The sequence below is a fragment of the Lathyrus oleraceus genome, chromosome 7, assembly GCF_024323335.1.
Source record: "Lathyrus oleraceus cultivar Zhongwan6 chromosome 7, CAAS_Psat_ZW6_1.0, whole genome shotgun sequence".
NCBI classification, from domain to species: Eukaryota; Viridiplantae; Streptophyta; class Magnoliopsida; order Fabales; family Fabaceae; genus Lathyrus; species Lathyrus oleraceus.
Window position 1 is genome coordinate 31,210,745 of NC_066585.1, and position 26,550 is coordinate 31,237,294.

Here is a 26,550-nt window from a genome sequence, read left to right on the forward strand (position 1 = left end):
GGCTGACACGGGCCGTGTCAGCTCCCTGTTTTCCATTTCTCCACCTTCTCTCCTGACATGGCCCGTGTTGGCCAACACGGGTGACCGTGTCAGGGCTACTATAGGTCCATTTTTCTTCTTCTGTCGGGTCCGGAATGCCTGTTTTTCCTGTCTATCCCTCCGATGCAGTTGTTTATACCTGAAATGAAAATAACTACCACAAAAGGCCATAAAACGGAGTATGATGATGCATATAATACGTGCTCCATAAATAGAGACTACAATATCAAACATATAAATAACGCAACAAAACAATAAAATAAGTGACTAATGTGTTACCGATTTCTTACAAAGGTGTCGAATGAGTGTCAGAAAACAAGGAGAATTGGCGACTAACCAGTTACACAGAGGGAAGGTGTTAGCACCCAAAGTGTCATAGGTACTCCTAAGGAGCCCTTTTTTTATGTGTGTATGTGTTTTTGGTATAAAAGATGTTTGAGAAAAATAGAGAGTGGGGATGAGAAAAGAATTCATTGATTATATTTTTGTGTTTGACAAGACCTTCAGACTTATGCCTACGTACCAACATAAAAATGAGGGATCAAAACCTCGTAGTTCGTGGTAACAATTTCAAAATGAGTGAATTACTTTTAACAAAAGTTTAATTGAGAAGGGCACAAAAGGGCCAAAAAATTGAATGAAGTTGTTAGTTCTTTTTGTCTTTTGAAATTTTAAGTCAACATGATTAGATTCGTTTACAAGTTTGATTTAAGAAAAAGGATTTCAAAAATTCAATGACATGAGGCCAAAGTTTCTATTTTGAAATGAGCTCTAAGTTTGAAATCACAAGCAAAGAATGTTTTTAAAAAAGAGGGAGAGATTTTGAAATTTAAGAAGTGGAAGGAGATGAAGAGGTTATCCTAAGCATAAAATTAAAAGTTAAAAGTTGAAAAGATCTGACCAATGGTATGCAATCCAACAGACAAGAATATCATATGGAAAACCCACTTTCCCTTTGGACTTTGAGTCAGGAAATAATAAACAAGCAATTAGCAATATCCAAACATCAAGAAGATCAAGGCATCAAATAAAGATAGCCACATCCAAGCAAGCAAATCCCATAGCTAGTAGTCTTCTTTGTCTCCTCATGTATCAGATGAAATGCTCCTTTGATCAACTTGTTAGACGGTGTGGCTAGTGATCGAGAGGGGGGGTGAATAGATCACCTCTTTAAAATTAACGGATTTAACGTTTTATCAGAGTTTTCAAAAATGGCGGAAAAATCAGTCCCGAATCGACTTCCGTCTATTCTGAACCGCTACTAGAAAGCCGGACACGCAAGTGCAGTTGCTGGATTTTAATGAGAATGACAGAAATAATACACACAGAATTCTAACAAATTGAATGCGCTTATCCTTAAATTCTATTTCCAATGAACACAATCAAGTTAACCGTTTTGTCAAACAGTTGGTGTGTATGTGATTGATGATAAACAGCAATGGTGTATGACTAAAGGTTTTATTATCACTGTTGTCCAGAGAAATGATCAATCACCACACACTAACAGAAATTGCAAAACAGTTTTGAAACGTAAAGGAGATTAAGGTAAGAATACGATACGCAGAGATTTGGTAAGGAAGTTCCCCACGTCGTCCTCGCGTGTGGGTACGTCTCCCTCTCAATTTCAAATGAAATTGAGAACTTTGATTATCAATTATTGCCGAATCCGTTGATACAAGGTTTTGATACAAAGACAGAATTCTACAACTAAGAACCTCTTCTTGTATAAACCTTCACTTGATCTGAGCTCGATCAAGATTTTCCTGCACAAAGTTGCAAACAATTCACCGGTTCCACGACCTGCTTGCGAAATCCCCCCGATTTCCAAACGCAACGCTGCGGCTGAATGTGTTCTGCAAATGTGACTCCCAAACCCTCAAGAACACACCAGTTCTTGAAGGACAAGCCAGTAGGTTTTTCCTAGAAACCCCCTTCAATCTTCGACTCAGCTAGATCCTCGATCGTTCCACTGCAACCCACAGCTAGATCCCTGATCGTACCACTGAACGTTATCTCGATGCTTCTTTAATCCAAAGAACAAGAATTGTTGTGTGTAAATGTTCTTGAAGAAAAGTGATTGAGAAGATGAAGAAGATGAAGTCTCTTTCAGGTTTCTATGTGCTCACAAACAATTGCTCCAACACTGCTTTTGATCTGTGTTCAATTGTTTTCCCTCAATGAATTCGTCACCTGCATCTGTTGTTGAAACCTGTTCTTATATTCTGCAAAAACAGTTGCTGTTATGGCTTAAAACAACTTTGTGTATTGATGCATAGGAGTGTGTATCGATACATACTGTAAGTTGTGTGAATATTTGGTGAAATCAATTACTCATGTATCGATGCATAAATCGTGTGTATCGATGCATGTGATTTTTACACTGATATGTATCGATGCTTAATGCTCATGTATTGATGCACAGGCAGTCTCAAGTAGTCCTGTATTGATGCAGGAATCGTGTGTATCGATACATAGAGTTTTTGGCCTTCCATGTATTGATGCATGGCTCGTATGCATCGATGCATACTGAACAGAAATTGTTTTGTGATTAATCACAGGCTACATGTATCGATGCAAAGGCTCATGTATTGATACATACTGATATAAAATGCATTTTAATTGTTATTTTAAGGGAATTTTCAATGTAGATTTATATGTATGGTTATGCAACAATAGAGTGGGATGAAGGACAAAGTAAGAACACAAATATATCATGTAATGCAGTGCACAACTAATTTGGATGATGATCACACAATTTGCTATCATTAAAAGTTAATTCAAGGTAAAGAATTCTCTCACACAACTCAGAAGAAAGTGTCGTTCCCCGGATTTCCCGAATCCAAGTACAAACGCGAAAAGAGAGATGGCGCGGAAAAAAGAGTAGAGTCGCCAGCTATGTACTTTTATCCCAAGTGGAGGGAAAGGTAGTACTGCATAACCAAGAGGGAACGGATAAAACCAAGTCTCGAACCAAAGAAAAACTGACTAAGGGGGCCGGTTACGTGAAGGGAAGGTTATCGCACCCCTTCACGTCTGTGGTACTCCACAGGATCCACGCTTGCTATTTATGTCTAAAGTGTGTGTATAAAAAGTCCTATATGCGGTGCGAAAGAGAGAAAATCAAAGTAGGGAAAAGAAAGAGTTATTGCTCGCACAAGCCCTACCCTGCTGCATATGTATCTCGAGAAGGATTGAGAATCAGAGCACCGTAGCTCGGCTAAACTATTTTTGTTTGTTTTGTGTTTTTTAGATGAACGACGCTACTACGCGATCTACCGGATGCTCGACCTTTGGAGACTTACTCACCTGTAGTAGAAGGAGTTAACGTGTTCTTAAGAAAAGAAAATCAAAGAGTTTGTTTGTGTTTTAGGAATGCTCATGCAAAAAGGAAGTCCTAGACGAAGGAACCGTGCTACCTTAATTGACATGCAAACGAGAGACTATACGAAGCCTAGCAGTCCTATGGGGAGACGATCACACCATACAAAAAAACATATAGCATAAAGTAAAGACACCAACAAGGGGGTTCAAACATACATGGGTAGGGCTTTAGTCAATAGGGGTCATATCAACCTCGACAAACAAGCCATGGAAAGGTAATCAAATGGGCTCTTAACCGCTGACATTGAACGTCAGGATGAGCGGATCAAAAGGGTAATGAGGATAAGACCTCATAGCTCTTAACCCTGGACAGGGTGAGCTCATGACAAAGCGTGGGGGTTCAGAAAGATGGAACCCTCTCCACTGAATGACCGGACAAAAGATCTTGGGCTTTTATTCTGAAGCATCGACACGTAGTGCAAGCATAAAGAACGACACACTGAATAACGGGGGATTGACTACTAATCCCTTTTATCCGTCAATTGCCTCTTCATGGAGGTCTTTAGCACTGGTGCCTCCTCTTGGAGGTCTTTGGGCACAAAGGTACACACAAAAAAACATTGCCTCCTATCGAGGTCTTCCAGCTAAGAAAGCGGTAAAATGCTGGAAAGATGTAAAAGGGATCAAGAGATCTACCACACAGATAACGATCCGAAGTAACAACAACTAAAGAAACAAAAAACCCAGAGATCTCTCGAGCTAGCATCATCAAAGAAAACAAGTCAGCAAAGCAATCAGAATAAATCTCCAAATGGTATCCCACAAATAAAGTGGAATACCAAGCAAGCTATCTCTTTAAGAGTCACGTGAGCCCTCACAAAAACTCAACAAACAAGTTAGAATAACAAGATGGGGTGCAATCAAGAGTTGCACCAAACAGAAGAATCATAGCAACAACAGTGTCAGGTAAACAGTGCACGGATGCAATAGATAACATGTCATAACAAAGCATGAATGATGGAAGGAGAACACAATAGCACTAAGTCAGAAGTGACATCAATTCAATAAGTGTCTCAAGGACTCAACTCAACAAGATCAAAGCAAAAGCATTAAACATCCAAAGATGCATCAAAGTCAAACAAGTCAACATACAAGTTCAAAGTGCTTCAACTCCAACAATGAGTCATAAAAGGTAAAGGCATGAGGCAAGGGTCAAGGATTAGACAATCAATCACACAAACAGAACCAAATGACTCCTAAAATATCAATCAAAAGTCATTTAAATCCAACTTAGCAAAGTGGAAGTCAATCATGTCCAAAGCACCTCAAAATGCGACGAAAGCAATGTAGGCAAGTTCATGCAATTATGTGTCAAGATGAAATGAACATGGCAGCAAGGTATGCACATCATAAGCATGTCAAATAAGCTATGTAATCAATATACAAACCTCCAAGTTCATATCATAAGCATAGAATCATTTTTGGACCAAAATCAAACAAAGTGTATCATGAAACTCTAATGCGTCTTTCATGCTCAAATGAATGCAAAATGGAGCTCATTATGAATAAATGCACAAAAATTTGATAGAAGAATCATAGAACAGGGGAGAACACATGTGTAAAGGCACCAAACCAGAATCAAAGTGTAACCACATGAATCATGCTATTAAAGTTCGCAAAAATTCGCAAAAACAACCAAGGATAGGAGGCCTAAACCTCTTGTCAAACAAATGCATCAAAAGGGTATCAAAACTCAAAGTCAGGGGGCAAGGATCCATACATCAAGACATGACATATATACTAAAACATGTGCAAAAGGATTGGTTTCAACACTCAAAGGAAGTGGCACAAATGCCTCATGCTAAGCAAGCATCAAAGTAGGGACTAAAATGCAAACATCAAATACAAAAATCCAAATCAAACTGAAAATGCCTCCTAAAATCATGGGAATTTAACACAAGGTTCCACTAAGCATATATAAACAACATGCAAAAAGTCAGGAGCATCCAGATTCATTTGATATGAAAACAAAAATCGAGAAATTGAGAATGCAAAAACACGTCCAAAATCGCAACATTTAAATTCATGTGTCAAACCTTAGCAAAATGACATAGAAAATAATCAAACCAGTTACCACATCTTAGTATCATGTATGAGGATGGTGTGTGCATAAGCTTGGGTCCGAATGATTAAAATATGGGATTTCATGAAGGTTTGAATGCAAATGGTCAAAAATGCACATAAATGAATCAGAAATTCATATTAAGTTCCACGTATCTTGAAATAATTGGGAAATGGTACCAAAAATCAAGGACTTAACAGGGATCACTCACAAAAAATTTCAGATTTTTTTGAATATTGTTGCTATTTTTAAAAAATAAAATAAAACGGGATGAAATATGTACATGGCATGTGACACATGTGCAACAATGTCAATTGGTCACAAGTCACTTAAGTGACTAAATAAATAAATAAATAAAAACGAAAATCAGAAAAATCATGGGCTTTTGGATCAAAAGACAAGTCAACAAGATCTAACGGCCACGGGATCATCTTCTTCCTCAAGACAACTTCGGCCGTGAAAAGTAACGCCGATGGGATTCCGGCCACCGCCGGCAGCGGCCTCCTCCACGCGCGGCCCAAAACTTCACGAAAATGGGGCTACCCCCTCTAAATCATATGCTAGAAACTCAAAAATCACCTTAGTTTTTCATGAATCCTCACCAATCTCTCAAATCATAAACAAAAATTTTGAACATCAAAATTTTAAATCAAGATTTCTCACTCAATATTGCATCATTTTAAAAAGTAAACACATCTACATCCTCACCATAGCATGTAGTTTCATTTAGGCATAAGAAATGAGCGAAATAAGAGAGTTGAAATTTGAGTTATCAGAAATGACGCTTTCCAAAACTTCAGTATGGTGACGAGATAAACTCCAGAATACCTCCCTTGAGCTTCTATGAATGTTTGCTACCTTTGATTGTGCTTGAAACGATCCAGATCTTGAGATTCAAGAAGCAACCTCCATTAAAGCCCTGTTGAGAAACTGCTTAGAATGGCTCAAATGAAGGGTGGTTTGTGATCCTTAGAGTGTGTAGATCAAGAATATGCTACTGGTTTTTATTTTTCATGGATGTATGGAGGGATTTGATGAGAATCAAGTATAAGATGATTTTGGGAAACTCATATTTTTGGAGTGTATGGCGGCTGCACGAATTAGTGTTTTGCTCAAATGAATTTTTAGAGTTTATACTCTGATTTTTGTGGCTTGATGGGCTCAAAAATGAAGGAATTTCAAGTCCAAGATTTTTTTGTTATTTTTGTGCATGTATGGCTTTTCCACACATGTGGGAATGCATGGGCTCAAATCCCAAGGTGGATTTGGCCCAAAAAACAATGCTGAATAAATTCCCAATGATTGGCACATGAGAATATTCCATGATGTCATTATGAGTCCTTTTGACTTTTCAAGCAAGAAAGCTTGAAAAATGACTTGTACCATTGATGAATCATGCAAAATTATAGGTTATTTTGTATGCCATTTTGAAGTATTTCTCAAAACAAAGCCATAGCAAAAAGAGCCACACCAATTGGACTTGTCAATCTCAAGTTATGCCTTTTTGAAGCCTTCATGCACACTTCATCATTCAAGAACCATAACTCTTCAACCATTCATCATATGGCCTTGAAATAGGACTTTTTGGAAAGGGGAGACAAAGATCTACAACTGTCATGCCTAAGAAAAGTTCATTTGGAGCTTCCTTGGTGATGATTTGATTGGTACATCAGTCAAGCTCGCTAGGCGAGCACTCAGTGAGGTTCCAGCGAACACTCCCAGACTTGGATAAAAGCATAGCTAGCACTTACTCGCTAGGCGAGCATCCAACGAACAGGTAGCGAGCAATTCTAGTAGCAACATCATCAAGGTTCGCTGGAGCGAAGGAGGAAGCGTGGGCTTCGCCTAGCGAAGGATTGCTCGCCTAGCGAGCATGACAGTTCAGGAAGTTCTTTCTGGGCGCAGGTGAATCTGGTGGTTTATCTTAGGGCTCGCTAGGCGAACCATTCTGCTCGCCTAGCGAGCATGACAGCTCAGGAACATCTTTCCAAATTTGGTAACCTGTGCACTGGACCTTTGTTCCGTCAAGATTAATGTTTTGAATGATGAATAGACCCCATTTGAACATGTTGGAAGTATCTCAAGTCATTATCTAGCCATTTGACCCTCAGTTGACCAACAGTTGACTTTTGACTTCACAGTTGAATTTTGAACTGTACTGAGCCCATTAAGCTTAATCCTTTGAAGAAAATCTCTGAAAATGAAACCCTAGCTCCCAAGAGCTCTACATAACATCCATAAGACCTTCAAACCAATAATGCATCTCAATCCTTGAGGAACCCTACTTTGACTTTGATACCCAGATGAATACAAACTTCCTTGAGTGTTGAGAAAAACCCTAGTTGATGCCCAATTTCCCTTGTGTTGACTGATAGTTCAGATAGAACCCACAAAGTGACTTGGATGATATCCAAGCTTCTTGGAAGATAAACTCTTGGAGCTAATTCTGATTGACATGATGAAATGCAATATGAAATGTTAAATGACCTAAAAATGAATGCATGAATGAGGAGGGCAAATTTGAGGTGCTACAGCTGCCCCTATTCAATCAACTATGAACCTGAACGGATGAAAGCAGCGGCTATCGGACTTTCAAGGTAAATAGGGATTGAATACCAAAAGAACCGGAGAATTTGCACTCTGTAGGTGATGAATCAAGGAAAGATAGGCCATTTACCGATGGCGGCTTCAAAACAAATTTGATATTTACCGATATCAAAGAAAGCGAGGCCATTTACCGATGGCGGCTTCAAAACAAATTTGATATTTACCGATATCAAGGAAAGCGAGGCCATTTACCGATGGCGGCTTTGAAACAAATTTGATATTTACCGATATCAAAGAAAGCGAGGCCATTTACCGATGGCGACTTCGAAACAAATTTTATATTTACCGATATCAAAGAAAGCGAGGCCATTTACCGATGGCGGCTTCAAAACAAATTTGATATTTACTGATATCAAAGAAAGTGAGGCCATTTATCGATGGCGGCTTCGAAACAAATTTGATATTTACCGATATCAAAGAAAGCGAGGCCATTTACCGATGGCGGCTTCGAAACAAATTTGATATTTACCGATATCAAAGAAAGCGCTACACGATCAGACATTTACCGATGACTGTGAAGGAACTCGATGTTTACCGACATCGAACAATGATGTTTATAAGTGAAACAAGACCAAACATTTACCGATAACTGGGAGGGAACTCGATGTTTACCGACATCGAACAAAGATGTTTACAGACACCAAGGAAAGAATACATTTATGAAACGAAACCATTTACCGATGGCGAAAATAAAATACTCGATATTTACGGATAGCGAAAACACACAGTTATTTAAACGACAAAACCACTTACCGATGGTTAACAATTGGCTGATGTTTACCGACATCGAATCAATGATGTTTACTGACACCAAGAAAGGAAAGGACACACACGGGTGTTGACAGAACTATTTTTTTTAGAAACCATGAGAGACATGCCATTTACTGATGGCCAACGATTGGAATTCGACGTTTATCGACATCGAAAGATGATGTTCGCCGACATCAAAGAAAAGCACAGACATTTACGGGGATCAACACGACACTTACCGGTATCGCAAGGATGATATTTACATATGTCAAAATAAGGCAGACACTTACTGGTGACTAACTCTAAAGGGAATCAAGCTTTCCTTTCACGGATCAGTGAGAAAATAAATCTCACTGGGATTATCGATTCTGAATGTTGCCAAGAGCAACTGCTGCAAATGTGCTACACAGATGTTAAAAAATGATTCGTCTCTTCCGGAGATATGATCCAATCTGGTTTAATACATGTATGCATATGTTTGAATTTTCCATGGCGTAATGCTCCATACTGAATGGAAATGCTACGCGATTTAAGAATGCGAATGCAAATGATGATTACTACATGCAAGATGAAAAAGGAGGAAAACTCCTGCTGGGAAAGCAAATGATCACTTTACTGAGCACACAATTTCTGATTCAATCTTCCAACTCTGTGGGGACATACAACAATTCTGCTGAGGATGCTTACTGATCTGACATTCTCGGAACGGTAGAGAAACCAACTCAACTGGGGAGTCACTTGTTGGGAAAACACCAACCTCTCGACCATGCTAGGGAAACAAATCCTGAACTCGACTTAGACGACCCAACTTCTTACACGACTGGACAGTGTTGAAACAACAGGGTCTTCCTTCGAACAAACTTTGGCTCATCTGCTTTGGCCATTAATCAAAGATAGTAACCTGCAAAACGGCAAGACATACATGCCCCATGGGATCGTATGGACAAAATACTCAAGTGTACTCAACATTCAAAATGATTTTCAGATGTTTTATCTTTCCGCACGTCATTGTCTAGCCTTCATGTTTTTAGATGCAATGTTTATCAAAAATTCAGACGTTTTTTGCAAACAAAACAGTAGAATAAAAAACAAGAGAGCAATTTGACTGAATAACGACTTTTATTGATTGAAAATGGCCTATAAAGGCAAAATACATCAGGAAGCAATTCCTAGGAAGAGGTAATTGCACCAAAAGAGAAAATAAACTATCCTATTGTTAATGTGAACACGATATTCCACTATTTTCCAATTCTGTTATGACTCATAGATCTTCACTTTCCCCCAAATTCTTTGCTTTCTGAGAAGAGTGATTGGACCGATCATATCCTTCAAGATGGTATACACTGAAACACGATAAAGTACAGATAACTCAGACTGTAGTCTTCGCTTTAATCCCTCTTTTGCCTGGACCGCCTTTTCAGGTTTTCAATCCACCGGGATACCCATTTTTGCCTAAGTCGCCTTTGCAGGTTTTCGACTTACCGGGTGTACATATTATTTTTTATTCCTTATCCCTAACTTTTTCCCGAACCTTTTTCTTTTCTTTTTCTCTTGGTTCTCCGGGATGCCCTTTTTTGCCTGGACTTTCTTTTTTTGTCCAGCGGGTCAGTTTATGCGAAGTATTTTTTGACTACATCTGAATTCACAGGAGACGAAAAATCTTCACCATCCATAGTTGTAAGCATCAAGGCTCCACCAGAAAAGACCTTTTTAACAACATATGGACCTTCATAATTCGGAGTCCACTTGCCCCTGTTATCTGTACCGGGTGGAAGGATCCTCTTCAAAACTAAGTCACCTATCTGATAGCTTCGAGGACGCACTTTCTGATCAAAGGCCTTCTTCATCCTTCTCTGGTATAGTTGTCCATGGCACACGGCTGCTAATCGCTTTTCCTCAATTAAATTTAACTCATCAAACCTGGCTTTAACCCATTCAGCCTCGTCAAGTTTTACATCCATCATCACCCTCAAAGAAGGGATTTCAACTTCTACTGGCAAGACTGCCTCCATGCCATACACAAGTGAAAACGGAGTTGCCCCGGTTGACGTATGCACTGAGGTACGATACCCATGCAAAGCGAAAGGCAACATCTCATGCCAATCCTTGTACGTCACAACCATCTTTTGCACAATCTTCTTAATGTTCTTGTTTTCCGCCTCTACAACACAATTCATCTTTGGTCTGTAAGGAGAAGAATTGTGGTGTTCGATCTTAAAGTCTTTGCAAAGCTCTTTCATCATCTTGCAATTGAGATTCGAACCATTATCAGTGATGATTCTCTCAGGAACCCCATAACGACAGATAATTTCTTTCTTAATGAATCGAGCAACCACTTGTCTGGTAACATTAGCATAGGAAGTTGCTTCCACCCACTTGGTAAAGTAATCAATCGCGACTAGGATGAAGCGATGTCCATTAGAAGCAGTAGGTTCGATCTTTCCAATCATATCGATGCCCCGCATCGCGAATGGACAAGGAGAATTCATAATATTCAGAGGGTTTGGTGGTAAATGCACTTTATCTGCATAGATCTGACATTTGTGGCACTTCCGAGCATATTTGAAACAATCAGATTCCATGGTTATCTAGTAATAACCGGCTCTTAACAACTTCTTGGCCATTGCATGACCACCAGCATGGGTACCGAAAGATCCCTCGTGTACTTCCTGCATTAACATGTCTGCTTCGTATCTAACCACACAGTTGAGCAGAACCATGTCAAAGTTCCTCTTGTACAGCACATCATCCTTGTTCAAGTAAAAGCTTCCAGCTAGCCTTCTTAGTGTCTTCTTGTCATTCTTTGACGCTTCTTCAGGATACTCTTGGCTTTTGAGGAAATTCTTAATATCATAAAACCACGGCTTCTCATCAATAACAGACTCGGCTGCAAACACATACGCATGCCTCTTGAGTCGATTCACAACAACGTGTGGCACATGATTCTGCCAATGAACTTTAATCATGGAAGACAATGTGGCTAAGGCATCAGCCATTTGATTTTCATCTCGAGGTACATGATACAACTTTACTGTCTTGAATAAAGTCAGGATCCTTCTGGTGTAATCTCTATAAGGAATCAAATGCGGCTGATGAGTATTCCAGTCTCCATTGACTTGGTTAATCACTAGAGCAGAATCTCCATAAATGTCCATAGTTTTGATCCTTAGATCGATGGCTTCCTCAATCCCCATGATACAGGCCTCGTACTCAGCTTCGTTGTTGGTTACTTCAAAAGTCAATCTGGCGGAAAAAGGCATGTGTGCACCTTTAGGATTAATGAGTACTTCCCCAACACCATTTCCATTCACATTTACCGCCCCATCAAACATCAGTGTCCACTTGTCATCGGGATCCGGTCCTTCCTCGACAAGAGGCTCTTCACAATCTTTCATCTTTAAATACATGATATCTTCATCGGGGAATTCAAACATCATCGGCTGATAGTCATCAATTGGTTGCTCGGCAAGGTAATCAGAAAAATACTACCCTTGATGGCCTTTTGCGACGTGTACTGGATATCATACTCTGTCAAAATCATCTGCCAACGAGCCACTCGTCCGGTAAGAGCCGGCTTTTCAAAGATATACTTTACTGGGTCCATCTTAGAAATCAACAAGGTAGTATGGTTCAACATATACTGTCTTAGTCGGCGAGCAGCCCATGCCAAAGCGCAGCAAGTTTTCTCGAGCAGCGAATATCTTGTTTCACAGTCGGTAAACTTTTTGCTAAGGTAGTATATTGCATTCTCTTTTCGACCAGACTCGTCATGCTGTCCCAATACACACCCCATCGAATTCTCTGTTACTGAAAGGTACATTATCAGAGGCCTCCCAGGAACTGGAGGTATAAGAATTGGAGGTTTCTGCAAATATCCTTTTATCTTATCAAAAGCTTTTTGACAATCATCGTTCCACCCGATTGCTTGATCTTTTCTTAGAAATTTAAATATCGGTTTGCACGTAGCTGTTAGGTGAGATATGAACCGCGCAATGTAGTTCAGCCTCCCTAAAAACCCACGAACCTGCTTTTCCGTTCTTGGTTCAGGCATTTCTTGAATAGCTTTTACTTTCGCTGGATCAACCTCAATCCCTTTTTCACTGACAATGAAACCTAACAGCTTTCCAGATCTCACTCCAAATGTACACTTGTTTGGATTCAGCCTCAGTTTGAACTTTCTCAATCTTTCAAACAACTTTTGCAAGTTTACCAAGTGCTCCTCTTCTGTCTGAGACTTCGCAATCCTATCATCCACGTACACTTCAATTTCTTTGTGCATCATGTCATGAAAGAGAGTCGTCATAGCTCTTTGGTAAGTAGCACCGGCGTTCTTCAACCCAAATGGCATTACCTTATAACAGAACGTGCCCCAAGGTGTAATGAATGTTGTTTTCTCCATGTCTTCTGGCGCCATCTTGATCTGATTATAGCCAAAAAATCCATCCATGAAAGAGAAAACCGAGGACTGAGCAGTGTTATCGACCAATACATCAATGTGAGGTAATGGTAATGAGAAAATTCATTTGAAATTAAAGACAACACACAAGCGGGGAATCGAACCCACGCTCTAAGGGATCTAACAGCGCTTGAAACGCAGCGCTTCATTAATGAAGTGGCAAGCCACATAAGCAGTCTATGACACACAGGCACGGTCAAACACATGAAGGCCAATCAAAAGGACACGTGAGCGCATAGTCAGCGCTGATAGGGCAAACCCTAGGCACCAAAACCAGACGGCGGAGGATGGCGGTAGCAACCGTCTTCTCCGGCCGTCTCCAGCGGAGCCTCATGTGAGATTTTCCAGAAATTGACAAAATATATATGGTTGGAAAGCTCTTTCCATGAGGATCACAAATATCACATCCAAAACATCTAGATCATACTACAATTCCTGGATCGAAGCAAAACAGTTTGGATCTCAAAAATGAAAGTTCATCTAGCATACTCGTTTCTCAACCAAATTCAAAAGTAAACATATCAGCATGTTCAGGGAAGCACGATCTACACATTCATGGCAATAAATTGGCAAAATAAGACGGTCGAATTTCAACTTACTTGAAGTGCAGTTTGTTGAAATCGCGCCTTCAAGCTTCCATAAGCTCCAGAACTTCTTCCTCAACCTTGATTTGAAGCTTTAATCACAAAGAAACACTTGAAATTCACTGGATCTAGCTTAACTTCAGAAATCCGTTTCCATGCTCATGCACATGATATGCTCAAAATTGGACTGAATTCTTCAAGCCATACGTTGATTCTTGCTCAGTGATGTTCCATGATCATGATTAAGCAAAGAAATTCAAGAATTATGTGAAGAATTTTGTGTTTTGAAGAGAGAGGAAATTGAGAGGGAAATGAAAGTTTGAGATCTGAAATTGTTTTCTGAGCCAATTCAGTTATGATTAGGCTTTTATATCATGTGTTAATGACTGTGCTAATCTCAATTTGCCTTGGCTAATTAAAATTAAGGAGATGTGAAGCAAAGTGTAAAAATGCAAGAATGAGCTTATGCATGGACAAGTGCACGTGAACAGTGCCATGCTGAGCTTAAATTTCACTCCAAATCATCAAATAAACATGATGGAATGATCAAATGGCTTGCATAATCAACCAAATTCAAATTATGGATTTTCCCTCCAAAAAGCACATGTATGAACACATGATCATATGAACCTCTTCCATGCAATGCAATGATTCATTTGGAAAGTATTGGTCACAAGGAGCATTTTGCAAAAAGAGTGGACCAAATTGGAGTTTTGAAGCCAAAGTTATGCCATGTTGAACTTCCATGTACACTTTGTGATCATTTGGCCATAACTTCTCAACCAATCATCATATGATCATGATATAGGACTTTTTGAAAAGAGGAGAAAAAGATATTCAACTTTCATGTTCATCAAAAATCCATTTGAAGCTTCTTTGATGTTGGAAAATCAAGTTGAATGTGGACCAAAAACTTGCCATTTTTGGAAACTTTGAATTACAGGTCACTTTCCATTTTTGGAAACTTTTGATTTGACTTCTGAATCTTCAAGATAGATGTTGGAAATGATGAATAGGCCTTGTATGAACATGAATGAGATGCTTCCACTCACTTCCCAAACTCAAAGCCCTCAGTTGACTGCACAGTTGACTTTTATGGTCCTCAGATGACCTGGAAATGCCCTGATGAATTTGGGCCTCTACCACTTGGTAAACTTGCTTCAAAATGAACCCTAGCCCATATAAGCTCTTTAGAATAATCATGTGGCCTTCATCTCAAGGAAAGACTTGCTCTTTTGCACAAAGGATTCTCTTGATGCGAATCTTATTGATATGATGCAATGCAATATGGAATGATAAATGACCTAAAAAATGAATGAATGCATGAACGAGTGAGGGCAAATTTAAGGTGCTACAGCTGCCCTTATTCAATCAACTGAGAACCTGAACGGATGAAAGCAGCGGCTATCAGACTTTCAAGGTAAACAGGGATTGAATACCAAAAGAACCGTAGAATTTGCACTCTACCGGTGACGAAGGGAAGGAAAGCGAGGCCATTTACCGATGGCGGCTTCCACTGGGGAGGAAAAAGATGTTTACAACTGGAACCAGACCAGACGTTTACTGACGACTCTACTGAGGAATTTGCATTTACCAATATCAAAGAAAACGCTTCACGACCAGACATCTACCGATGACTGGGAAGAAAGGAACCACGACCAGACATTTATCGATGACTGGGAAGAAAGGATACACGACCAGACATTCACCGATGACTGGGAAGAAAGGAACCACGACCAGACATTTATCGATGACTGGGAAGAAAGGAACCACGACCAGACATTTATCGATGACTGGGAAGAAAGGAACCACGACCACACATTTACCGATGACTGGGAAGAAAGGAACCACAACCAGACATTTATCGATGACTGGGAAGAAAGGAACCACGACCAGACATCTACCGATGATTGGGAAGAAAGGAACCACGACCAGACATTTATCGATGACTGGGAAGAAAGGATACACGACCAGACATTCACCGATGACTAGGAAGAAAGGAACCACGACCAGACATTTACCGATGACTGGGAAGAAAGGAACCACGACCAAACATTTATCGATGACTGGGAAGAAAGGAACCACGATCGGACATTTATCGATGACAGGGAAGAAAGGAACAAGGACCAAACATCTACCAATAACTGGGAAGAAAGGAACCACGACCAGACATTTATCGATGACTGGGAAGAAAGGATACACGACAAGACATTTACCGATGACTCGGAGGAAAGGAACCACGACCAGACATCTACCGATGACTGGGAAGAAAGGAACCACGACCAGACATTTATCGATGACTAGGAAGAAAGGATACAAGACCAGACATTTACCGATGACTGGGAGGAAAGGAACCACGACCAGACATTTACCGATGACTGGGAAGAAAGGAACCACGACCAGACATTTACCGATGACTGGGAAGAAAGGAGCCACGACCAGACATTTATCGATGACTGGGAAGAAAGGAACCACGACCAGACATCTACCGATGACTGGGAAGAAAGGAACCACGACCAGCCATTTACCGATGACTGGGAAGAAAGGAACCACGACCATAAATTTTTTGATGACTGGGAAGAAAGGAACCACGACCGGACATTTATCGATGACTGGGAAGAAAGGAACCACGACCAGACATTTATCGATGACTGGGAAGAAAGGAACCACGCCCAGACATTTACCGATGACTGGGAGGAAAGGAACCACGACCAGACATCTACCGATGACGGGGAAGAAAGGAACCACGACCAGACATTTATCGATGACTAGGAAGAAAGGATACACGACCAGACATTTACCGATGACTGGGAGGAAAGGAACCACGACCAGACATTTACCGATGACTGGGAAGAAAGGAACCACGACCAGACATTTACCGATGACTGGGAAGAAAGGAACCACGACCAGACATTTATCGATGACTGGGAAGAAAGGAACCACGACCAGACATCTACCGATGACTGTGAAGAAAGGAACCACGACCAGCCATTTACCGATGACTGGGAAGAAAGGAACCACGACCAGACATTTATCGATGACTGGGAAGAAAGGAACCACGCCCAGACATTTACCGATGACTGGGAAGAAAGGAACCACAACCAGACATTTATCGATGACTGGGAAGAAAGGAACCACGACCAGACATCTACCGATGACTGGGAAGAAAGGAACCACGACCAGACATTTATCGATGACTGGGAAGAAAGGATACACGACCAGACATTCACCGATGACTGGGAAGAAAGGAACCACGACTAGACATTTACCTATGACTGGGAAGAAAGGAACCACGACCAGACATTTATCGATGACTGGGAAGAAAGGAACCACGACCAGACATTTATCGATGACTGGGAAAAAACGAACCACGACCAGACATTTACCGATGATTGGGAAGAAAGGAACCACGACCAGACATTTATCGATGACTGGGAAGAAAGGAACCACGACCACACATTTACCGATGACTGGGAAGAAAGGAACCACAACCAGACATTTATCGATGACTGGGAAGAAAGGAACCACGACCAGACATCTACCGATGACTGGGAAGAAAGGAACCACGACCAGACATTTATCGATGACTGGGAAGAAAGGATACACGACCAGACATTCACCGATGACTAGGAAGAAAGGAACCACGACCAGACATTTACCGATGACTGGGAAGAAAGGAACCACGACCAAACATTTATCGATGACTGGGAAGAAAGGAACCACGACCAGACATTTTTCGATGACTGGGAAGAAAGGAACCACGACCAGACATTTATCGATGAATGGGAAGAAAGGAACCACGACCAGACATTTATCGATGACTGGGAAGAAAGGATACACGACCAGACATTTATCGATGACTGGGAAGAAAGGAACCACGACCAGACATTTACCGATGACTGGGAAGAAAGGAACCATGACGAGACATTTATCGATGACTGGGAAGAAAGGAACCACGACCAGACATCTATCGATGACTGGGAAGAAAAGAACCACGACCAGACATTTATCGATGACTGGGAAGAAAGGATACACGACCAGACATTTATCGATGACTGGGAAGAAAGGATACACGACCAGACATTTATCGATGACTGGGAAGAAAGGAACCACGACCAGAAATTTATCGATGATTAGGAAGAAACTCGACGTTTACCGACATCGAACAATGATGTTTACCGACACCAAAGAAAGGACACACGACCAGACATTTACGGATGACTGGGAAGAAACAACACACAAAGGCGCCACCACCCTTTGCATTCCTCATATGCAAAGAGAAGTAGGTATCGCCCAACAGAGTCGGAACGGGATTAAAAGTAGAGAAGATCCTAATAGCGTTCACATCCACAAACTTATCGATGTTGGGGAATAACACTAGCCCATAGATGAGAATTACAAGTATGGCCTCAAAGGCGTCCTCACTCATGGCCTTCCCATACATAGTAGCTTGAGCAATGAGGAACTCAGAAGGGAGACCTTGAATTCCACCTTTGGTAGTCATATGAGCACCAACCAGAGATTCATCTATGTGTAACATGTCATCTATCTCTTGAGAAGTAGGAATACTCTCCAAGCCACTGAACGACAACTGGTCTAGAATAAGTATACCCACAAGGTAAGCATACTCCTCAAGGGTAGGCAAAAGCTGGAAATCCGGAAACGTGAAGCAACGGTACAAGGGATCATAAAACTGTAGCAATACACTCATCAATCCTTCATCCACCTGAGTAGTCAGAAGAGGAAGAAGCTTCCCAAAACGAGCCTTGAAATCCAAGGGATCTAATACATAAGATGTCAAATTCCTTAACTCTTTCAAGTCTGGTTGTCTGAAACTGTACTTCTTTGTATTCCTTCTTTGTCTTTCCATGTCTGAAAATTTTGCAAATAAACCCCTTAAGTTCCTTGAAAATTTTCTTATTTATTGATGATATGGATGCAAATGGGTGCATGAATGCATAAATGCAACAATCACACTCAAGGATCAAGCAAAGCACACCAAATAAAGGTCATGGGATGAATCATGTTATCCTTAATATCAATCATCCATTTTGGTGGATTATGGTTTACACCTTATCAACACCCAAGTTCCATTGATATTAAGGATTCATGAACGGATCAACCATGAATCAAGGGTTTGTTGTAAGTCACGAGCATGGAGTTAGGTTAAGAACCACCCAAAAGGGAGTGTACTAAGGTTTAAACCTGCTAAACATTTTCTACAAGAGGTTCCCATAGTCATCATCCCATCTTTCGGATATTATTGGAGAAACGACTACTCGTATTCCAAAAATATTCTCAAGAGAGACTCTTATGAGTGTAGTATCGCGTAACAATCGTATCAAATCTTACACTTGAACGACTTTCACACTACATCCTAAGAATATGTCAAGATGGGCTTGGTAAACTAAGGTCCGTGGCTTCTAAGGTCTATATTGGAAAGAGTAATGTCTAACCACAACTTACTTGTGTGACATTATTGATCCCAACATAACCTCCACCAAGTGAATGGACTTGCAAGTCAACTTGCTAAGGAATAACTCCACACAAGTCAACAAGACTACGCCATTCTCCTATCCTAAGTGAACTCGAGTCCGGGTATAGAACTCATCTCACAAAGATCACCAAGCATACAAGGAATTAATATCAAGCAATTCAATCATTACATACAATACAGTAATCCCAAATTGCACAAAAATATGTCACAAAACAAATACAATACAACAAGCATGAAAAGTCGGCAAAACCCACTAGGCAAATACAATTCCCCAGCAGAGCCGCCACTTTTCTGTAGCGGGGTATTCGTTACCATTAGAGATATTGACTAAATCCAAGGAAAATCATACAAGTCGAGTCGCCACCGCACTTCTATTTATCCAAAGGAATGGTTAGAAAGCGAACAAAAACCTAAAAGTTTTATCGAATAAAAAACTAGTAAAAATGTCAGAGATCTGGGTAAGGGGGTTGGTTATGCAATGGGAAGGTATTAGGCACCCAAAGCATCTTAGGTACTCCTAGGGAGCCCTTTTCACATTTGTTGCAAAGGTTGTTGTTTTTTTTTCGAAAATTTATTTGTGCAAACATGACTGAAGGGATGAGAAAAGCGTGTATGTTTATCTAATGTACTACTTACTAAAAGAAGGGTCAAAAGAAAATGACTCGCACGGACGTCGCATCCACTGCATACGTATCTCATCTGAATCTGAGAATCAGAGTCTTCGTAGCTCGGCTACCTATGGGTTAAAGAGGATTGTGCTCTCTAAGACATCGCGTCTTATGCCTACGTATCTCATCTGGGATGAAAATCAGAGCAAAACATAGTTCGACCACCTATGGGGTAAGGGTTGTGTTTTGGGGTGAACGACGTTACTACGCAATCTACCGGATGCTCGACCTTTGGAGACTTACTCGCCTATAGTAGAAGGAGATAACGTGTTCTTAGGAGAAGAAAAATCAATGAGTTTGGGGTTTTAGGGATGCTCATGTAAAAAGGCAGTCCTAGATGAAGGAACCGCGCAACCTTAATTGACATGCCACGAGAGGCTATACGAAACCTAAGAAAGCGGTAAAATGCGGGAAAAGATCCGAAGCAACAACAATTTAAGAGATAAGAAACCCAAAGACTCTTCCAAGCTAAACATCACCAAAGAAAGCGAGTCAGTACAGGTAATCGGAATAAACCTCCAGGTGGTATCCCACAAATAAAGTGGAACACCAAGCAAGCTATCCCTGCAAGAGTATGTGAGCCCTCACAAAAACTCAACAAACAAGTTAGAGTAATATGACGGAATTAGGAGAAAACAATGCCATAACAAACACAAAACAGGTTAGAGCAAACAGGATAGGGTAATCAAGAGTTGCCCCCAAATCAAAATGTAACCACATGAATCATGCCATTAAAATTCACAAAAAGCTCACAAAAAAGCAACCAAGGGTAGGAGGCCTAAACCTCTTGTCAAACACATGCATCAAAAGGGTATCAAATTCACCCATAATACCTCATACATTCAGAGCATTCAAATTAAAAGCATAAAGTAATGGGAATAGGGCAAACCTGATTGGAGAGATCGAATGAAATTGAATTGCCCGGTTGGGTTTGCAAAGCAATCTGAGGGTTTATATGAGATGGAATTGGCTCTTTGCAGATGAGTTCCCTTCAGTCTCTGGAGGTTGCTCTGAACTCTGTTAGCTCTTCTCTCACTATCTTTTTCCTGCCAGGGTAATAGGAATAGAATTGCCTTTTGTTTCACTGAAACTCTGAATTTATAACCTGATTTTTGTGGACCTGTGGGCTCAAATGAGAGAGGCCCAAGTCCAAAAAATTTTCTGTTATATTTTATTTATTTATTTTATTTATTTTATTTATTATTTTTTTTCTTTTTTTTGTCTTTTTTTTTCTTTTTTCTTTTTTTTTTTAAACACGTGGGCTTCGCCTTGCGAGCATGACAGCTCATGAACAAACTTTTGCTCCTTCAAGATTAACGTTTTGACTGACGAATAGACCCCATTTGAACCTGTTGGAAGTATCTCAAGTCATTCCCTTCTGTTGACTGATCATCTAAATAGAACCCACAAAGTGTCTTGGATGATACTGAAGCTTCAGACAAAAGATGTTAGTGACACATTTTTGTGCTTTTGGTTAGTAAACAAAAGTAAGAGAAACAATGATGTATAATTCAAGCATGCTTGGTGATCTCAAACCAATCACAAGGAGCCCCACCCAAAGGCAAAGGGAACCAAGATGCTAAAGATCCTTGAGGCAATGCAAATGCAATGTTATGATGCCATGAGGGATCTTAGGGTCAAAATTGGGGTCTTACAACTACCAAATTCAAATTTTCCCCATCTTCCACACCATTTACTCTAGACCCTCCATGCTGAGGCATATGATTATTCACCACATTTGGAGTAGGAGCAAAGTTAATCGTCTTGGCATCAATCAAATCTTGAACTTTATGGTGAAAAGCCCGACAGTTGTCGATGTGGTTCCCTGGCGCACCAGAATGAAAATCACAACGGACATTAGTATCATAACCAGCGGGAATCCTTGTTAATGGAGCCATAGTGCGAAGTTCAACAAACTTTAACCTGAGCAGTTCAGGGAGTAATTCAGCATAAGTCATTGGCAACAGATCAAAATGACGATCTGGCATTCTTGGTCTTGGTTGGAATTGGCGTTGCTATTGTTGTTGTGGTTGTCCTCTTTGTTGTTGTTGAGGTTGGGTTGCTGGAATAGTCACAGCAGCAACTTGACGGTATTGTTGTCCTCTGTTTCCATTTCTCTGATTATGTATAGCATTTGTCTCACCCTCTCTCCTCCTGGGTGCCCCTGAAAATGGTTTCTTAGCACTTGAAGAACCAGGGTCTTGGATTTTTCCCGCTTTGATAAGACTTTCAGTTCTTTCTCCATAAATCACAACATCCGAAAAACTACCAAATGGGCAACTTCCCATACGATCCATGAATACACCTTGCAGGGTTCCAATGAACATATCAGTCAATTCTCTCTCCAACATCGGAGGTTGCACTCTTGCAGCTAGTTCACGCCACCTCTGGGCGTATTCCTTGAAACTCTCACCAGTCTTTTGAAACAAACTCTGCAACTGGGTTCTGCTCGGAGCCATGTCCATGTTATGCTTGTACTGCCTCAGAAAAGCTTCACCTAACTCTCTCCAGCTTCTGACGGATTCCTTTTTCAAGTCCATGTACCAATCCAAAGAGGCTCCAAACAAGCTGTCTTGGAAAAAGTACATCCACATTTTTTCATCATCAGTATAAGCGGATATCTTCCAGTAGTAAGCTTGCACATGAGTTCGGGGACAAGAAGTGCCATTGTACTTGTCGAAAGATGGCGCTTTGAACTTGTACGGAATCCTCAACCCATCAACTAAACCCATGTTAGTAACATCAAAGCCCAAAGAATTCTGGCACTCCATGGCGCGATTCTTTTCAGCAAGGGCGTCAACCTTTCTATCTCTCTCTTCCGCCTTTCCAAATTCATCATCATCACTGAGAATAGTGAACATATCTTCTTACTTGTCAACCAAATGAGAAGGATGGTGAACTGGAGCACGTGCCGCTCGAGCATTAGCAGCCTCTGTAATGATGGGTTGTCCATTGATCCTAATATCACACAATTCGTCACCAGTAGCAGAGTTGTTGACAGGGCTGGTAGCAGCAGCGGTGTCATTGACAGGGGTTCCTTCTGGCGGATTCTGACCGACAGGGAGAATCACAGTTTATTGTCTCTGGACCAAGGCTCGGAGTTCCTCTTGCCCTTGCACTACCCCTTGCATCATACTCATGAACTGGGCCATGTTGGTCCTCATCTCTGCTAGCTCTGCTTGAAATTGATCCATGAACTTCTGTTGATTCTGCCTTGTTGCGTAACGGTGCGGACGATACTCAGCAATCCTGCCTGAAACGGGAACAAGGATGAGAAATCCTCCTCAAGAACACCTGTAATGATGCAAGAATGATATGTGTATGATGCGTATGCTATGTTTTATCATTTCTCAGGTATTCAAGAGTCTCGTCCACCTTTGAAAAATGGCAACCTGCACCCGTAAGCGGAACATAAACAACAAAGAAGCAACATACACTGGACGGCAAGCAAAAGTGAAACATCAATAATCTCATCCATAGACATAAGAAATAAGGTTCATACAAACATAGTTCAAGCAAATATTTAGTTCATCAGTGTAGAACAAGGAATCCCATCCAATAATCCTGGAGGTGATTCTCAAAATAAACAACAAGACAAACTAGGGAAGTCGTCCTTCAGGAATGAGAGTCTTCAAATACTGGCACTGATCCATCAATCGGTCACACTCTGAACACTCAGGTAGAGGGGTGAGCTTCTCTTTCAGTTGTAAGAGAGTCTGTAGAGTTACCGGATTAACCACCATCTTCAACAATGTCAAGATATCCCCATACTGATCATCAAAAACTTTCTGATTACGGTCGGTCACGAGATTACCCAATTCTTCCAAAGATGTCAACGGCTCACGGTAAAAGCTGTAGGTGCAAGTCTTCCTCTTCAACTCTGGAATGGCAGCCATCTCTCGGTGTGAACAGACTCCTGAATAAACCTAAAAAATGATATGCATATGCGGGTTAACTTTTTTTCTTTTTTATGCATTATTTTTTTTGAAAATGAACATGCTATGATGCAAAATGATGAAACAGTGGTTGGTTGGCTGTGTATCACAAGGCACAGGATCAGAACTTCAGCATGAATTCGGAACCGGGAACCATAAAACACAGTCATCAACTTAGAACCCATACTTCAGAACCAACGGTCACCAACAAGAACCAAACAAAAGTCACCAACAGGGCACGGTCACCAACAGAACAAGTCACCATCAGTACCTGTAAATGATTCATTCCCGCCCCACTCACGAGTGTAATCTAGACCAGGGTAAGGTCAAGAGAAACGCAGGATAAACAATCCTTTCAAGAATATCATCATATGCACACCAGGTGTATGCAACGATAATACCCCATCAGAATCTGAACTGCTCGTGATACCATGTTCCGCTAAGTGGCGCCATACCACCCGCTTCCCATGAATCACTCTATTCCTAGGTGTCCTAAAGTTCACTCATAGCCTGTGTATTGAGCCTTTTACCTCTTGTGACTCCCACCCAACAGCAAAACAGATACACCGCCAGCACAGTATGCATGAAATAGTAAAGCGCACATAGGATGCAATGCAAGCAGATAAGTATGCAAAGCAATAAATAAATAACACACAATAGACAATAAACAGACAAACGCTAGGAAAGGTCCACTAGGGAAAATAAATCCCCAGCAGAGTCGCCAGCTGTCGCTCCCTGGATTTTTCGAATCCAAGTACAAACGTGAAAAGAGAGGTGGCGCGGAAAAAAGAGTAGAGTCGCCAGCTATGTACTTTTATCCCAAGAGGAGGGAAAGGTAGTACTGCATAAGCAAGAGGGAACGGATAAAACAAAGTCTCGAACCAAAGAAAAACTGAGTAAGGGGGCCGGTTACGTGAAGGGAAGGTTATCGCACCCCTTCACGTCTGTGGTACTCCACAGGATCCACGCTTCCTATTTATGTCTAAAGTGTGTGTATAAAAAGTCCTATATGCGATGCGAAAGAGAGAAAATCAAAGTAGGGAAAAGAAAGAGTTATTGCTCTCACAGGCCCTACCCTGCTGCATACGTATCTCGAGAAGGATTGAGAATCAGAGCATCGTAGCTCGGCTAAACTATTTTTGTTTGTTTTGTGTTTTTTAGATGAACGATGTTACTACGCGATCTACCGGATACTCGACCTTTGGAGACTTACTCACCTGTAGTAGAAGGAGTTAACGTGTTCTTAAGAAAAGAAAATCAAAGAGTTTGTTTGTGTTTTAGGAATGCTCATGCAAAAAGGAAGTCCTAGACGAAGGAACCGTGCTACCTTAAACGAGAGACTATACGAAGCCTAGAAGTCCTATGAGGAGACGATCACACCACACAAAAAAACATATAGCATAAAGTAAACACACCAACAAGGGGGTTCAAACATACATGGGTAGGGCTTTAGTCAAGAGGGGTCATATCAACCTCGACAAACAAGCCATGGAAAGGTAATCAAATGGGCTCTTAACCGCTGACATTGAACGTCAGGGTGAGAGGATCAAAAGGGTAATGAGGATACGACCCCATAGCTCTTAACCCTGGACAGGGTGAGCTCATGACAAAGCGTGGGGGTACAGAAAGATGGAACCCTCTCCACTGACTGACCGGACAAAAGATCTTGGGCTTTTGTTCTGAAGCATCGACACGTAGTGCAAGCATAAAGAACGACACAATGAATAACGTGGGATTGACTACTAATCCCTTTTATCCATCAATTGCCTCTTTATGGAGGTCTTTAGCACTGGTGCCTCCTCTTGGAGGTCTTTGGGCACAAAGGTAAACACACAAAAACATTGCCTCCTATCGAGGTCTTCCAACTAAGAAAGCGGTAAAATGCTAGAAAGATGTAAAAGGGATCAAGAGATCTACCACACGGATAACGATCCAAAGTAACAACAACTAAAGAAACAAAAAACCCAGAGATCTCTCGAGCTAGCATCATCAAGGAAAACAAGTCAGCAAAGCAATCAGAATAAATCTCCAAATGGTATCCCACAAATAAAGTGGAATACCAAGCAAGCTATCTCTTCAAGAGTCATGTGAGCCCTCACAAAAACTCAACAAACAAGTTAGAATAACAAGATGGGGTGCAATCAAGAGTTGCACCAAACAGAAGAATCATAGCAACAACAGTGTCAGGTAAACAGTGCACGGATGCAATAGATAGCATGTCATAACAAAGCATGAATGATGGAAGGAGAATACAATAGCACCAAGTCAGAAGTGACATCAATTCAATAAGTGTCTCAAGGACTCAACTCAACAAGATCAAAGCAAAAGCATTAAACATCCAAAGATGCATCAAAGTCAAACAAGTCAACATACAAGTTCAAAGTGCTTCAACTCCAACAATGAGTCATAAAAGGTAAAGGCATGAGGCAAGGGTCAAGGATTAGACAATCAATCACACAAACAGAACCAAATGACTCCTAAAATATCAATCAAAAGTCATTTAAATCCAACTTAGCAAAGTGGAAGTCAATCATGTCCAAAGCACCTCAAAATGCGACAAAAGCAATGTAG